The 18,326-nt window shown below is 44.4% G+C and overlaps 1 protein-coding gene across 1 annotated transcript in view; it reads right to left on the bottom strand.

Moving 5' to 3' along the window:
- The window catches only part of NISCH (nischarin), a 1,490,316-nt gene that overhangs the window by 201,751 nt on the left and 1,270,239 nt on the right, over positions 1 to 18,326 (bottom strand). The gene's annotated exons all lie outside the window — the stretch shown is intronic.

The raw sequence follows: 18,326 nt of genomic DNA, 5'->3' as shown, positions 1-18,326 counted from the left end.
ATTGGAGGATCAGTATTAAAAATGAGCCGAGATAGCAGAAGCATGAATTTTGATGGAGGAAAAGGAAAGGCCTTTAAGCAGAAGGTCTGAGAGGTAAAGTAAAATGGAGGAAATATTAGGCAAAAGAGGATCAGAACCTCGATCCTGCATCCAAATACAAAATCTTTTCCATTTTGAAGCATAAGATTTTCTAGTGCTAGGCCGCCTAGCTTCTAACAGAACATCCAAAACTTGTTTGGGAAGAGAAGGAATCAAAGACCCTTGAAGAGCCAAGCTGCTAGGCAAAGAGTCTTGATTTGAGAGTGTTGCATCTGACCCTGATGCTGGGACAGAAGAGAAGGGATCAGAGGAAGAATCCAAGGAGGTTCCAAGAATAGGTGTTTTAAAGTTGGATACCAAAACTGCCGAGGCCAATTTGGAGCTATCAGAATGATAGTCTTGGGTCTGTCCTGTTTTATTTTCAGTAACACCCGAGGCAGAAGAGGAAGAGGAGGGAAGGTATATCCCGAAAGATTCCTCCAGCTGAATGACAGGGCATCCACTTTCCAAGCTGTTATGTGGAAGGACCTGGTGCAAAAGAGAGGCAACTGATGATTGAGATGGGATGCAAACAGATCTATCTGAGGACAACCCCAAACTGCAGTTATTCTGCTGAATAAGTTGGGGTCCAACATCCATTCGTGAGGATCCAAGAGATTTCTGCTTAGGCTGTCTGCTCAGAGGTTCTGATTTCCTGGAATGAACTGAGCTTGAAGATGCAGATTCAGATTTAGAGCTGTGTCCCATAAATTCATGGCTAGTCTGCAAAGGGGGTAAGAGTGAGGGCCCCCCCTTGCTTGTTTATGTACCACATGACTGTGGTGTTGTCTGTACGAATCAGAAGAGGTCCTGGTTTCAAAAGAGTCTGGAATGCTAGAAGAGCATTTTGGACTGCCATCATTTCCTTCAAGTTGATGTGCCAGAGTAGTTGCTTCTTTGTCCAAGAGCCCTGCTAACCTATGTCTAGAAAATGAGCTCCCCAAGCATAATCCGAAGCGTCCGTGGTTATGATCTGAGAAGGTTGAGGCAGACGGAAGGGATTCCCTTCGTTCAAAGCACAAGCCCTGGACCACCAAAGGAGCTCCTTTTGGAGGCAGGGAATCAGTGGAATCATTGTGTCTAGACTGTGGTAATGCTGAGACCATACACTCTTTAGGTACCATTGAAGTTTTCTCATATGAAGCCTTGCATTTGGAATCAACAGGATGCAAGAAGCCATGTAGCCCAAAGCCTGCAGGAATTTCCTTGCAGTTTGCTGAGGTAAAGTTGCCAAGGTTTTGAAAATTGAGGCCAGCTGTAATTGTTTTTCTGGAGTGAGGAAGGCCCTTTGCAAGCTTGTGTTTAGAAGAGCTCCCAAAAAAATCATTTGCTGAGAAGGGATCAAATGTGACTTTTTTGTGTTCACTGAAAATCCTAGTAGCAGAAGACGTTGAACAAAATCCAGATGTTGAAGTAAAAGGTCTCTGCTGTCCGCCTGAATAAGGCAGTCGTCCAGATAGGGGTAAATTTGAATCCCCTGGAGTCTGCAATAAGCTACTACTGGAGCCAGACACTTGGTAAAGACTCTGGGCGCAGTAGATAAACCAAAGGGCAGTACAGAGAATTGAAAGTGCCTCGAACCTGCCTTGAATCTGAGGTATTTTCTGCGTTCCTGCCTGATGGGAATGTGTAAGTATGCTTCCTTTAAGTCCAATGTCACCATCCAAGCATCCTGGGAGAGTATTGGAAGAAGTTGTTGTAGAGTAAGCATCTTGAATTTTGGAATTTCCAGAAAGGTGTTTAATACTGAAAGGTCCAGAAAAGGTCTCCATGAGCTTTGTTTTCTTGGGACTAGAAATAGTCTTGAGTAAAAGCCTTTTCCCATCTGTGAAAGTGGAACAGGTTCTATGGCTCTCATGGCCAATAGAGCGTCCACTTTATTTAAGGCCTCTGACCATTGATGTTTTGGCAGATCCGGCCAACCAATAGACCTTGGCAGAGTGTGAAAGTGGAATTTGTAACCTCTTAAAATCACGTCCAAAACCCATTTGTCTTGGGTAATACGAGTCCAATTTTGGTAGAAAAGAGAAAGTTTTCCTCCGAGAGGGGCTTCCAGGCAAAGAGGACCTGTAGCCCAACAGAGAGAGTCATTGAGTCTGCTTCCTTTGTGATTGAGATCTGTCTTCTCCCCTTCTAGGGGATGAAGCAGTCCATTGTCTGGACCTGTAAGAGGCCTGAGCCCGACCTCTGGAGCGTCTATATCTTCCCCTTTGAGGCCTGTCAGACGTGGGAAAGGACCAATTTTTGGAGGGCCAATTTCTAGTAAATCTAGGAGGCTGAACTTGTAAGAAATCTTTAACAGTCTGCATAGACTTCGCCTTATCCTCCATCTTTTTAATAACCTCCTCAGCTTTAGATCCAAACAGAACATCATGCTGAACATGGGCATCTAACAATTTAGCCTTAACTTGCTCAGGCAAATTCTGCTCTCGAAGCCAAGCATGTCTCCTGATAACAGTACCAGAGGCTGCGGCCCTACAAGAAGCCTCCAAGGCATCAAAACCACAATGTAAACCATGTTTGCTAACTTGTTCAGTTGCATGCAATACATCCTGTAATTCCTTGTCCTCTGCACATGCAGGAAAGGTAGAAAGTTTTTGTTTTAAAACAGACAAAAGAAATTGCTGATACTTGAACATATGAAACTGGCAATTTAAAGCTCTAATAGAAAGAGTAGCAGAAGTATACACCTTTTTGCCCCATCTGTCCAAGGCACGAGAATCCTTTTCAGAGGGAATAGGATTTTTAGCTGAAGCAGCCTTAGCAGTCTTGGAACCCTGAGAAACAGTTTCAGGATCTGCAGAAGGGTTCTTGAATAAAAATTGATGGGAATCAGGGACTCTATAAAATCTATCCGGCTTAGAAGGAGCAGGCGGATAAGAGTCAGGATTCAGGTTAGCTTCAGAGAAGGCATCATCCACAATATCAAGAACAGGAGGAATAGCCAAAGGTCTGTGTTGAGGGAGAAGGAGAAACTCCCTAAGTCTCTTCTTGGAAGCGGAATAATCCTGACCTTCCCAATGAAAATGCTCTCTCATCTCATGCAAGGTTTCCCCAAAAAAAAACTCTTCAGGGGGAGAAGCAGAGGGAATAAAGTCCTCTGCATCAGAATCCTCATAAGGAGGAAAAGAATAATCCTGTTCAGAGGAAGAGACTGAAGACACAGAAGCCTGATCAGAGGAATCATAAGGAATATCCTGTCTAGGCCTTTTTTCAGGAGGGGGGTGAGAACCCCTAATCATAGTAAGCAAATCTTCAGCCATCCTTAATAATTGCTTTTGAGTCTTGGGAGCTGAATCCGAAGAGGCTTGAGAAGAACTCCTTGGCTTAACAGGAGTCTTTGTCTTTGCCTTTGTAGAAATAGTGATATGAGAAGGCCTGAAAACCCCTTCAGAAGCCGGTACCTGCACAGCGGTTCCGGACCTATCTGAAGGAGCGACGTCCGAAGGTCCTGCAGCAGATAAAATACTGGGCCTAGTTGGCTCCCCATGGGAGTCCGTGTCGGCCATCGGTTCCGAAGTGACTGACGACAGGGGCTGCAAAAGCGCCTCACTGACGACCGCCGAACCCGAAGCTGGCTCCGGCTGCGCAGAATCCTGTTTGGACCTCGGAGGCCTATCTTTGTCCTTACGCTTTTTGTGAATTCCGGTTGTCGGTAAAGTATCCGACGACATCCTGTAATTGAACCGTATACCGAAATAATTCAAGGCCCAATCGTACCTACGCTTAATAGTACGAGAATTAAACCTGGCACAAAACCGACAGCAAGAAACGTCGTGGTCAGGGCCTAAGCAAGGAAGACAGTAAGAGTGGAAATCTTTATGAGGTATTTGTTTTCCACACGATATACAATTATTAACTTTTTCTGACATCAGAGGAGCAAGAAAAAAGTTTCCCCAACGGGGTACTTAGCTTGAGAAGAGAAGTCGTCGTCTTTGGACCGATGACAAGCAAAGCACGTTGTCCAATCCGCCAACCAACAACTTGCGAGCTGCTTTCCACCGCACGGCAAGAAAGACTGGAGAAGATGGCGTCGGCTGTCAGCTTTATACCTCTGCGTTCTGACGTCAGGGTACTTGCTGGTACAGCCGACGCCGGACCCAACTTTGGAATTCTGGCCAACCTCGGGCTGCCTGCCGGCAGGATCACCCTACAGTTATGACTGCAACAGTGAAACACGAAGAACATCTGTTGCAAAAGAGTAAAATCTCATGAGTGGAGGAGCTCCCTGGTCAGCCTCAGTAAGAAGCTGAGATTCCTTATAAGATCCTCCAAAGCTAGCTACGAAAACAAAATTGCCATTAAATCCAAAAACAACCACAAAGCATTCTATAGCTATGTCAAGAATCTAGATGGCAACACCCAGATCTGCTCTGAGTTACAGCACAAAGGCACGAAAATTACAGAACCAACTGATATTGCCAATATCCTGGCAGATAGGTTCAGTGCTAACTCTACCCCCCTCTCACCCCCTAAAGGGCCCATATCTATACAGGAAGAATGCAGAGTCCCTGTAATCACAACTATGCAGGTAAAAGCTGCACTCTCTAAAGCCAAAAACACAGCATCCATGGGATCGGACAACATCCCAGGCTGCGTTTTACACGAACTTCAGAACGAACTGGCTCCCCACTTAAGCCTCATGTTCAATAATAGCCTCGCATCAGGCTTTGTGCCCACTGAATGGCGCACTGCAACAGTTATCCCACTCCACAAAGTGGGAGCCACCACTGATCCCGGGAACTATCGACCTATTAGCCTGACGAGCCTAGTCTGCAAGTCCATGGAACGTATCATCGTGGAACTCATAAACAAAGACATTGGTAACCTCCAAACTATGGATCCAAACCAGTTCGGGTTTGTGAAAGGCAGATCATGCCTCAACTTCTTTGAGGCAGTCACCAAAGCTGTGGATGAGGGTAAGGTGGTTCACACAGCCTATCTTGACATCGCCAAGGCTTGCGACACCATCCCCCATTCTGGAATTATAGCTAAACTCACTAAACTAGGTATAAATCCCTATGTCACAAGATGGGTTGCCAACTGGCTCACTGACAGAACCCACACTGTAAAAGTTGCAAACTCCAAATCTGACCTCAAAGCAGTGACAAGTGGAGTACCACAGGGTTCCATCCTGGGACCTCTCCTGTTTGGTATCTACTTCTCTGAAGTACAGGCTAACACAGAAGGCCTCTGGCTAATGAAGTTCGCAGATGACTGCAAACTAGGAGCCATAATCAATTCTCCAAATGATGTGGACATCCTACAGAAGGGCCTCACTGAGACAGATGCTTGGTGTCAGAGCCACGGCCTCAAGCTCAATGCCAAAAAGTGCAGTGTCATCCCCTTTGGTAAAAACTCTGTACCCATGAACTACTGCATAGGCAGCAATCTACTTAACACCGAATGCGTGATAGGAGACCTTGGGACCCAGGTGGACAGTAGTCTCTCCTTTGATAGTCACATTGCCACAATAGTCAGGAAGTCCTTCTACGTGGCACACCATCATAAAAGGGTTCTCATCAGGAAAAAAGCAGGTCATTGTTCCCCTCTACTCGACACTCACTAGACCCACTATAGAGTACAACGCCCCTTTTGGAATGTACCTCACAAGACATCTGCAGCAGCTGGAAAGCCCACAGAAGTACCTCACAAAGAGGATTACTGGCCTCAAACAAATGCCCTACACTGACCGCCTCAAAAAACTCCATCTTTACTCCGTAGCATATCGCCTACTTCGAGGTGATCTCTGCCTAGCATATAAAGCTATGTCAAACTCAGAGTTGTTGGACATGCTACACCTAAAGAAATCCCAATTCCTCCGAGCTACATGCTCTAGGGACCGAAACCTTGTCACCACAATAACCAGGACACGCTGGAGGGATAGATTCCTGTCCCAGAGACTTCCTATACTCTGGAACAAGCTACCCATCTATGTCCAGCAAAGTTCTTCATTAGCACTCTTCAAGAAAAATCTTGATGAGTGGATGGGAAATAGGAAATACACCTCGGGGATCACTTCTGTGTCTCTGCTCGACAGTGGCACAGGAAAATAACTTTCTTGGGTGGCATAAGCCATGGAACCTTGTGGGCTAGGCTTATGTAGGCCCTTGGGCCAAGAGAATAGTACCTACCTATGAACCTAAAAATAAAAATAAGAAAAAATATATGTATGATGATGGAAACAAGAAGTTATGTACTCACCATAACGTTCGATGTATATAGTCCATCTCGCCTCACAATCTTACCCATGGGTTCGGAGCTGAACCTTGGCTCCGACTCGGCCATACTCTAGCTCTAAGTCTTCAATTGGCTCGTGGCTAAGAGGTGTCCCATGCTGCAATGCGCATATCCCCCAGATCTTGTTTGCTGTGAGTTCACATACACGCACAAGCACGCTGAGAGGAAGAACCAACTCAACATATCAAGGAGTGCTGAAAACAGTGACTCGACCTCTAGGTCCTCCAGGAGGGGGTAGGTGGGTGGTTCAGTAAGAATGTGAGGCGAGATGGACTACATACATCGAACATTATGGTGAGTACATAACTTCTTGATGTTATGTAGTCCAATCTCGCCTACATTATCCAAAGCCAAGAACACAGCATCCATGGGACCTGACGACATCCCAGGCTGTGTTCTACATAAACTACAGAATGAACTGGCACCCCACCTAAGTACCATGTTCAATCATAGCCTCACCTCAGGCTATGTGCCCACTGAATGGCGCACAGCAACAGTTATCCCACTCCACAAAGGGGGAGCCACCACAGACCCCGGAAACTACCGCTCCATTAGCCTAACGAGCCTGGTCTGCAAGGCTATGGAGCGTATCATCATGGAATTTATAAACAATAACATTGGTAATCTCCAAACTCAGGACCCCACCCAGCTCGGGTTTGTAAAAGGCAGATCATGTCTCCTAAACCTGATAGACTTCTTTGAAGCAATCACCAAAGCCGTAGATGAGGGTAAGGTGGTTTGCACAGCCTATCTAGATCTCGCCAAGGCTTTCGACACCACCCCCCACTCAGGAATTATAGATAAACTCACTAAACTAGGTATAAATCCCTATGTCACAAGATGGGTTGCCAACTGGCTCACTGACAGAACCCACACTGTGAAAGTAGCAGACTCCAAATCCAACTTTAGACCAGTGACAAGTGGAGTACCACAGGGTTCTGTTCTGGGTACTCTCCTGTTTGGTATCTACTTCTCTGAAGTACAGGCCAACGAATACGCAACCAAAAAACACAAACTTGTATAACAGGAAGTGTTGCCACAAAACCTTGCTCCAGCAGAAAAAAGTCTCTCCGTACACAGAGAAAAACCTGAACGCAAATTTTATTAGTAAGCGTTTTCGCCTTGCTAAAAGCTTGGCTTCTTCAGAGATCAAGTACAAAACATAAAATGCAATCAATGAAGCTTAAATACTCGAAAGGAAATGATGTCACTGACTTTTTAAACTTTTTAAAGCAAAACATGTTTAAAACTTTTTATATATATAAAATAGTGTTAATGTGAAACTAAGTATATACACATTGCCATACTATAAATACTAAAAGTAAGGACCTAGAAATCTAATCACCTACCTACCAAAAATCACAAATAACAGTATTAATGTAAAATTGTAGGTACTTGTGAATATATAAAATGTATATATCATATACGTAGTATACAGAATATTTTCACATCATTAAAAAACTTCAATAAAAGGCGACAATATTAACATATAAATTTATAATGTCAAAATTCACGAATGGTAACTCCTTAATTTTAAAACAGGTGTGATATTACAATTGTCATTTAACCCGGGGGCATGGAAGGCATCCGTTCTAAACTGCCATTCCAATTCCTTCAATTCCAATAATAATGGAAAGGGGCCCCCTCTAATGGATGGAACAATTTGATCAATCGCCATGAAAGAAAAACTAAAACTAAAAAGAAAAACTAAAACTATGACCCACAAAATCTATTATATGCTTAGCGAGAGCATTAGTCTCATTATTTGTTCTTATAGCATATAAATGCTCATAGATTCGATCCCGTAAAACCTTTAGTATTTATAGTATGGCAATGTGTATATACTTAGTTTCACATTAACACTATTTTATATATATAAAAAGTTTTAAACATGTTTTGCTTTAAAAAGTTTAAAAAGTCAGTGACATCATTTCCTTTCGAGTATTTAAGCTTCACTGATTGCATTTCATGTTTTGTACTTGATCTCTGAAGAAGCCAAGCTTTTAGCAAGGCGAAAACGCTTACTAATAAAATTTGCGTTCAGGTTTTTCTCTGTGTACGGAGAGACTTTTTTCTGCTGGAGCAAGGTTTTGTGGCAACACTTCCTGAAGTACAGGCCAACACAGAAGGTCTTTGGCTAACAAAGTTCGCAGATGACTGCAAACTAGGAGCCATAATCAAAACTCCAAAAGATGTGGACATCCTACAAAAGGGCCTCGCTGAGACAGATGCCTGGTGTCAAAGCCATTGCCTCAAGCTCAATGCCAAAAAGTGCAATGTCATCCCTTTTGGTAAAATCTCAGTACCCATGAACTACCACATAGATAGTAGTCTACTTAACACCGAAAGTGTGATAAAAGACCTTAGGACACAGGTGGACAGTAGTCTCTCCTTTGATAATCACATCGCCACAGTAGTCAGGAAATCCTTCTATGTGGCACACCTCATCACAAAAGGTTTCTCATCCAGGAAAAAAAGAGGTCATTGTTCTCCTCTACTCATCACTCATTAGACCCATTATGGAGTACAATGCCCCTTTTGGTATGTACCTCACAAAACATCTACAACTGGAAAAGCCACAGAAATACCTCACAAAGAGGATTACCGGCCTCAAAGAGATGCCCTCTGCAGACCGTCTCAAAAAACTGCAGCTTTACTCAGTTGCATATCGCCTACTCAGAGGCAATCTCTGCCTAACACACAAAGCTATGTCAAACCCATAGCTTTTAGACATGCTCCACTTAAAGAAATCCCAATCCCTACGAGCTACACGCTCTAGGGACCTAAACCTCGTCACCACAATAAACAGAACATACTGGAGGGATAGATTCCTGTCCCAGAGACTTCCCATACTCTGGAACAAACTACCTATCTATACCAAACAAAGCTCCTCATTGGCACTCTTCAAGAAAAATCTTGATTGGATGGGAGATGGGAAATTCACCCCGGGGATCACTTCTGTGGCTCTGCTCGACAGTGGCACAGGAAAATGATTTTCTTGGGTGGCGAAAGCCATGGTACCTTTGGCTAGGCTTATATAGGCCCTAGGGCCAATAGCCTAGTACCTACCTATGAACCTATTCTTACCCGTGGGACAGCGTCCCTAGCACCTAGACCTTGGGAGGCTCACTGGAAAATACTCCTGAGCACTGTGGAATGAAATGAGGATCTGCCCCTTGATATCAGATCCAATTTGTAGTGACTAATAAAGGTGTAAGGAGATGCCCACGTAGCTGCAACACAAATATCACCCACTGACATCCTAGCCTGAAAGTCAGTAGAAGCAGACACCGAACGTGTAGAATGAGCCTTTACTTTAAAGGGTAATTCCTTGCCATTTGAAGAATAGATGAAGGAAATGCAGCTAGAAATCCATCTGGACAGAGCTACTTTAGAAACTGAAGTCCCTAGTCTATTGTCTGAAAACAAGACAAAGGGCTGATCAGATTTCCTAAAATCTTTTGTTCTATGTAAACAGAAACACAATTGTCTGTGGACATCTAGCTGATGAAACTTTGAAATTTTGAAATTCTGCCTTGTTGGAGAATTCCGGGAAAAACACAGGCAGCTCAATAGACTGGTTGAGGTTGACCACTGAAGCAACCTTAGGCATAACGGAAGGATTAGGTCTTAGTGAAGCCCTATCCTTGTGAAATACCAAGTAAGGGGGCTGAACCGATAAAGCTTGGAGTTCAGAGACCCGCCTAGCTGAAGTGATGGCTATCAAAAAGACTTGTTTTCCAAAACAAAAATTTAATGTCACAGGTTGCCGCGGGCTCAAAAGGAGGTGAGGTAAGCTGCAGTAGCACAAAATTAAGGTCCCATGGCATTACAGGATCAAAGATTGGAGGTTGAAGTAGCATAGTCCCTTTCAGAAAAGCCCTACAAAGTCTGTGTGCCATTAGATTGTGTTCATTAGCAACATGAAAAGTAGAAATGGCTGCCAACTGCACTTTGATAGTTGCCGCAGCTGATCCCTGGTTAAACAGTTGAGAAAGAAACTCTAAAACTGATGAGATGGGAGCTGTATAGGGATCAATCTGCCTTTCATGAGCCCAAATGGAGAATCTCTTCCACTTACTGGAATAAATCTTCCTAGTAGAAGGCTTGTGGGAGGAAGACAGAATATGAACCATCTCTGGTGAAAAATCATGAAGCCTGACTAAGGACGGAATTGGAGCAGCCATGCTGTCAACCTGAGGGTCTGAATAGAGGGGAGGAGCTGCCCTGACATATGAGTCAACAGATCTAGCTCTGGGTCCAGAATCCACGGATCGTCCATTAGATAAGGGTGAAGAAAAGGAAACCAGATCTGACGAGGCCAGTGTGGTGCAAATCAGTATTATTTTGCTTCCCAAGGACTGTGCTTTCTTCGTTATCAGGGAAATTTGAGGGAAGGCATAGAGAAGACTGGAGGGCCAATCGTGAACTAGAGCGTCCCTGGGTGCTTCCCCCTCTGGGGGAATAAGGGTGAAGTAGCTGCTGCATTTGGCATTGAGGGGGCTGGCAAATAGATGGCAGCAAGGCTGACACCATCTGTGGAAAATCCGTTTCGACACTTGTTCGTTCAGGGACCACTCGTGAGGCATCAGAATAGCTCTGCTCAGCCTGTCGGCAATCACGTTAGACTTGCCCGGTATGTGCGTTGCCACTAGAAAGCGCTGGGAAGATACTGCCCAATGCCACACTCGAAGTGCCTCTCTGCAAAGGGGATATGACCTGGTTCCTCCCTGTTTGTTCAGATACCAGACCACTAACATGTTGTCTGAGTGGATTGCAATTGTCCCATGAGGAAGAAAACTTTGAAGTGCTTGCAATGCTATTAGCACCGCTCTCATCTCTAAGATGTTGATATGCAAATGGATCTCGTGTTCCTGCCACGTGCCTTGGACTGTCCTGCCGAGAAAATGCCCCCCCCCCCCCACCCGATCTGGGAGGCATCCGTGGTCACAGTGGCAATCGGAGAAGGAAGAACAAAAAGCATACCCGCGTTGAGATTGCTGGTCTGAAGCCACCAGCGCAGATTCTGCTTGCACCTGTCGGTTATTACAATAAGATGGGAGAGCGGGAGATGCTGAAGAGACCATTAGGCAAAAAGTAGCCACTGAAGAAGCCTCATGTGAAGTCTTGCAAGAGGCATTAGCATAATCGTGGCAGCCATGGTACCTAACAACTTGAGGACCACTTTTGCCTTGACCTTCTTCAGTGGTAGCACAGCATAGACCTGCTGCTGTAAAACCTAAATTCTCTCTTCTGGCAGGAAAACCCTCATAAGCACCGTGTCTAATTTGGCGCCGATAAAGGTAACACAATGTGAGGGCGACAATGCAGACTTTTTCCCAATTCAAGGTAATTCCCAGACTTTGGCACAATGCAATAGTGGCGTCCCTGGTCTGTAGTAGTAGATGCCTGGTGGTGGCAGACAGGAGCCAGTCATCCAGGTATGGAAACACTTGGAATCCCAGGCGTCTCAAGTTAGCCGTTACCACTGCCATGCATTTGGTGAACACCCTGGGCACTGTGGTGAGACCAAAGGGCAGGGTGCGAAACTGAAAATGACTGGCTCCCAGCTGGAAGCGTAGGTGACTTCTGGATGCCCTGTCCATTTTTATATGGTAGTAAGCATCCTTGAGGTCGATGGAGCACATCCACACATCTTTCCCTAGTAATGGGAGAATTGACTCCAACGTGACCATGCGGAACTTGGACTTCTCTACATGAAGGTTCAAACGACTGAGATACAAAATTGGTCTCAGGTCCCCTGTTCTTTTCGGCACCAAAAAGAATCTGGAATAAGTCCCTAATCCTACTTGGTCTGAGGGGACGGGCTGGATGTCTCCTTTTAACAGCAACTTTTGAACTTCTAAGGTTGCGGAATCCCTTTGACTGGGTGGGACGTCTGGGATTCTTTTGTTTGGAGGGGGAGATGAAAGAAAGGGAATATGATAACCTCTGGCGATTCTCTCCAATACCAACTCGTCTCAGGTGATGTCTCGCCAGGCTTCTGGGTATAGAGAAATGCGACCCCCGACTGGCTCCAGAGACGCACAGTCAGGCCTCCTCTCAGGAGTGCTGGTAGGGAGAGCTACGAAAGGAATCACGGTCCCCCTGGTTACGCGGGCCTCCTCTGCCTCTAGGGTGGCGTCTACCTGTATTTCCACCCCTCCTCTGCCTCTGGAGGGGGAAATCACTCTGTGCATCATGAAAAAACCTCTGTGATTTTCTGAACCACATTTTTCCACCTTTCTGGCCCTTGGGATAAGGTCTAGAAGGCATGGAACAATGGACTCCCACGGCAGATGGAGTTTTTCCTTCCTGCTCGCACCTAGTGAGAGTGTCCTTCACCTTGGCTCCAAATAAGGATGAACTGTCAAAGGGCGCATTGGTGAAGGTAGACTTGAAGGCCTCCGCGAAGTTGCACAGGCGCATCCAGGAGTGTCTCCTAAGAGAGACTCTGGAACCCGCAGCCCTGCTCGCTCCATCGGCTGCATACAAAATCAGTCTCATGGAGGAGTTGGTAATAGAATTTATGGTAGACATCTGAGCAGTGACTTTCTGAGCCACAGCAACAGAAACGTTACCCTGCAGAGAATCTTCCAACTCCTTTAGGAGATCTCTTTGGAGCCATGTAAAATGCTATAAATAATTCAGCGACCGCAGGGTAAAGGCCGCTGAAGAGAGCACATGCTTCCCATACCTGTCCATAGCTCTTGACTCCTTGTTAGGGGAATGGACGGTAGATGAAGTTTCTGCAAGTTCCTTCTTGGTGGCTGCTGCCACCACCATGGCATCTACTGGAATGCCTTTTGTAAGAAATTCTTTATCAGGGGGAGCTTGTTGGGTCTCCTAGGGACCGGTTCCACAGTGTCCGGAGTTTCCCACACCTTTCAACAAATGAGGTCCAGGAGCTCGTTGAACAGGGGAGAAACCCAAGAGGCGGAGGGTTGGGACCCAAAGGCCTTCAGAAACACCGACTCCTCCTCAGAAGGGGCTTTAGATGGCCAGTCACCTCTCTGTCTCAGTATTTCCAAGATATCTGAAAAAGAGGTATCATCAGAAGACGACTTAGGGAACTCCTCTGACTCCTCGAGGTCAGTGTCAGACGTGAGAGACTCATCTTGGGAGTCTATGTGTTTCCGCTTGCACCCACTCTTTCTGGGTGGCTCCTCGGGTAAAAAATCCGGGGAGGCCTCAGAAAGCAGTGCACCACTCATGGAGGTATCCTGAGGCCTTAGGTCTCCTCTGTCCCTAGATAGAGGATGATCTGAGACTGATATCGGTGCTGGAGGGGGAAGAGTGTCAGTACTGTAAGATGCAGCTGACGACCTGGCCAGCACACCCCTCATGACCTCGAAAGCTGATCCCCTCCCCCGGCTCCGAAGGTCGACTAGCCGCAGAAGACACCCTTGAAGCAGAGAAAATAAGGTCCGAAGCCAATGTTGGGTCCACGCTCACCTGAGCCAAAGTAATGAAAGGAAGGCTCAGAGCCGAAGATGATCGACCCGATACCTCCCTCTCTGCTCCGACCAGCGAGCTATGAATCCTGGACCCCGTGGACGGCGCCGACGGGGTCGGAGCATAGACTGGAGCAGAGATGCCAGAAGGGGCTACTGGAACCGACCTTGAGGCATCAGACGGAACCGACAGCTCTGGCTCCGAAGAAAGGTCCGGAGGAGGAACAGCCAAAGATGAAAGAAGAATGGGCTCCGGAGCAGACTAGGCCGGAGCCGAAAGCAATTTAACCAGCACTGATGACTGGAGCAGTTTCCTCACCACTCTATCGACATCTTTATCGGACAGTGTCCTGGAGGACCTAGAGGACATGGTCGGGGATATGGATCTCCCTATAGAGGGAGACCTACGATTCAGAAAAAACGGTCCAAAAACTGGAGACCGGCTCCGAACTGACAAATCTGTCACCGGCTCTAATAAACCAGGAGCCGATGTAGACATCATCGATGCACTGTCTTCTGTCGGCCCCGAAGCCAGTGGAGCCAAAGAAGCAACTGTAGTCTTAATGATTTTCTCCGGCAGCTTTGAGGAGACTGATGGAGCCGGAGAGCGTTTCTTAGACGCTTTTTTGCCCATCTTTTTTTCTGGTTTGGAAGGAGAAGACTTGGAACTGGAAGATCTCTTCAAAGGAAGGTTTCAGCAATCCCCTTAATATTAGCTTGTTCTTCCTCTCTTGCAGCACGTGAGGGCTGAAAGCGTGACAGAACAAGCAGGATTCCTGTAAATGAATAGCTCCCAAGCAATACACACACATACAGCATGCCCATCCATCAAAGACATCTTGTTGTTACACTTAACACACTTTTTGAAACCCGAAGGCCTGTGCTCTTTAGAATCCTTACACATGCTAAAGGCAAGAACACACACCAAGGGGGAAATGGTAGAGGCACCTTCACCACAGAAACCAAAAAGAGCGCGGGAAACTAGAGCCTCTAACTTAAATAGCCTAGAGACAGAAGTGATCAACCAGCTACACAAGAACAAAAACAGGGGAGGACTAGGTCCTCTAACTGAAATGGGCCTAGCCCGTAAACACCAAGGGAAACAGGGTACCAAGAAAAGTTCAAATGAACCAGTCAGAAGCAAAACACACACACTAGCTATTAAAATAGCTTTTGGAGCTACTAAATCGAAAAATAAATAGCAAAATAGTACTTAGCCACGGCCAAGGGCGAGACCACGTGCGAGCTGTACGAGTGGCAAACGAGATCTGGGGGATAGGTGCATTGCAGCATGGGATACCTCTTAGCCACGAGCCAATTGAAGACTTCGAGCTAGAGTATGGCAGAGTCGGAGCCGAGGTTTGGCTCCAAACCCATGGGTAAGAATGTAGGTGAGATTGGACTACATAACATCAAAATATACACTTAAATTACAACTGATTTAAAACAGTATTTAAAACCAACTGGTAGAATAAAATAAAATACAATTAGTCATGTAAACAATGTGGTAATTTTCTACAAGTTCCAGTGCACTTTTAATTGAACAGTAGTAGTTTAGTCCAGGCTTCCTAAAAGAGTTCAGCTTTAATTACCACATGAGTTCATGTTTCTCCAGAATATTCGGGATGTCTCCTTCAAGATCACCCATGTCTATGCGATCCAGGATCTGGAACGTAAAACATGTGTGTCTTTTATGAAGAGAAAGGTGTTTGGCTAGTGCATTATTTTTACAACCAGAGCGGATTTCTGACAGATGACATGAAATCCTACGCTTGCGTTTATTTACAGTCTTTCCCACATAGAATGCATCACATTCATTGCACTGTGCCCTGTAAATTACTTTTGTAATGTTACAGTCACCCCCTGCACTGGTTTTAATGATTTTCTTTAAATAAGGGCAATAAAAAATATCACCTTGCTGTATAAATATACAAAATGTACAATTAGTTTCACATCTTTTAGTGCTTTTCTCATATAGTCTAGGTTTAAATTCAACAAAACTTCTAATGTTCCTGGCCTTCCTATAAACAAATGATGGGGCTTCTCCTAAGATGTTAATCAGAAAAGGGTTTCCTGTGACAATGTCTCAGTTTTCTTCAATGACATTTTTGATACTGTGATAATCCAAAGTGTATGTCAGGATGCAGCTATTTTTGCATTTGTTATTCTCTGTGGAATTACTTAACATTTTTCTACTGGGGAGGTTGAGTTCATAGGTTCATAGGTAGGTACTAGGCTATAGGCCCAAGGGCCTATGTAAGCCTAGCCAACAAGGTTCCCTGACTTACACCACCCAAGAAAGTTATTTTCCTGTACCACTGTCGAACAGAGACACAGAAGTGATCCCCAGGGTGTATTTCCTATTTCCCATCCACTCTTCAAGATAATTTTCGTGAAGGTGCTTCAGTCCTTTTCAGTTCTATAATGGGTTCCAGGATGTTTTTTAACATCTGACTTTCATAGCCTCTCACTAGAAAATTATTCTCCAAGTTGTCCAGGTTTCTCAAAAATGGTTCTATCTCTGTGGTAATTCTATAGCCTTGGGACTTCACTACATTATATTTGTTTTTTGTAGGATGTAGACTTTTACTGTGGAGTAATAAGTTAACCCTCGTTGGTTTTCTGAATAGATCAGTGGTGATTCTGTTATTGTTGGTGTCCCTGGAAATCTGTATATCTAAGAAAGTGGTTGAAGTACAGCTATGGGAAGAGGTAAACTTCAGGAAGGGGGATTGTTTGATTGAGGTAAGTGATAAAATCTCCAAGCTGCAAGGTGTCACCTTCCCACACAATAAAGATGTCCTCAATAAAACGTCAATAGCATGTGATATGCTGCATGCAGTCTGTGTTGTTTAACACAAAGTCCTCCTCCCATTTGTCCAGGGCTATGTTAGCTATGTTGGGAGCCATGGCAGCCCCCATTGCTATACCCGTTTTTTGTTTGTAGTGTTTGCCATTGAAAGTAAAGAAACTGAAGTTGAGTACAAGATTAATGAGCTTGCTTAACTTTTGCAGTTGTGCCTGTGTACCCTGATTATGTTTCTTAAAAGACTCCATAGCTGCTGTTATAAAGTAATTGTGAGGGAGCACTGTGTACAAGGATTCCATCAATAGTTAATAAAATACTGTCCGCTTCCACTGTAATGTTTTTTTATTTTTCTCAAAAAATCCACTGAATCTTTTATGTATGACTTATTTTCTGCTAGAGGTTTCAGCAAGTAATCAAGGTAAATGGCTGTGGCGTCAGTAAGGGAACCTGCACTTGCTACCACCAGTCTACAAGGTGGGTCTTCTCTGTTCTTGTGTGGCTTTGGTATTCCAAACAAGTAAGTAAGGTAAATGTGGGCATGGGCTCCATAAAGAAATATTTTCAGTGATAAGTTTTTCTTCCCATAATGTGGTGAGATTAGTGTTCCATAAATCATATGCTCTTTTTGTCATCCGTGGTAAATAACTCAAAATCTGTTCTCCTCCAACATGTTCTCTATCTTTTGGTTGTAGCTAGTGGTATCAGTCACAAGTATACCTCCTCCCTTGTCTGCCTTCATTACGCGCCTGGATTTATCATTGCCTAGCTCAAGCAATGCTTTTCTTTCTCCCTGTGTTAAGTTAGGAGATTTTTTAGCAGTTTCCTGATATCCATCTCACATTTCACTTCGAAAGCAGCTAGTGTTTGATGTAGTGGTGGACAATAGCTGCTAGGCCTTTTTTATAATTTCATCAATAGGCTTATTTTCAATGTCATTACTTTTGCCATGAAACTGAACCCTTAAGTTGAGCTTCCTCACAAACATTTTAAGGTCCATCAGTACCTGAGCAACCTCACTCCTGCAGCTTGGTACAAAAGTAAGTCCTTTGGACAACGCACTTTTTTCCTCTTCAGTCAGTGCTTTAACGGAGTGGTTCCAGATAAATGGAGCACCTGTTATTGTAACTGTTATTGCGGCTGGTTCCTCCGTCTTAGCCTGGGACCTGGGTTGTAGTCTGGGTTCCAGTCCAATGTGTAATAACAATACTAACTAATTATACAATTATATATATTTTTATAGATTGTTTTTAGGGTTTTTGTACACAGACCTGAAGAAGTCTAGAAGGACGAAAGCGATCTTAGTTAACAATAGGTTATGAAAATAGAAATTGATTTTTACATGCAAAATGTATATGTATATATTTATATATATTTTTTGATTGACAAATGAACTAAGGTTGATATATTTCCAGCCATGTAGTACATTGTCTTGGATAAAATCACAGACTTAATAATCTGGCTAAATAACAGGTACCACATCATTATAAATTTTATTTAAAGTACATAAGGGTTATATTATTATGACAGCTACTAAGTAGGGCAGGACCAGCTCGAATGTCACACTTATGGGGGAAGAGATGTGAATTTAACATGTGTACCAATAACACTGTTTTACAGCACAATAAACCACTCCCATGCCTGATAAACAGTATATATATATATATATATATATATATATATATATATATTTAGAAAGCTTGTGAGGAAATTATTACTCTATTTTTGTTTTACTTGGATTGCTTGTC

Source organism: Protopterus annectens, chromosome 7.part1 (genome assembly GCF_019279795.1).
Source record: "Protopterus annectens isolate FY-2018-M chromosome 7.part1, PAN1.0, whole genome shotgun sequence".
Taxonomy (NCBI): Eukaryota; Metazoa; Chordata; order Ceratodontiformes; family Protopteridae; genus Protopterus; species Protopterus annectens.
The sequence above is the reverse complement of the archived record's forward strand: the minus strand, read 5'-3'. Positions and strand labels throughout refer to the sequence as shown.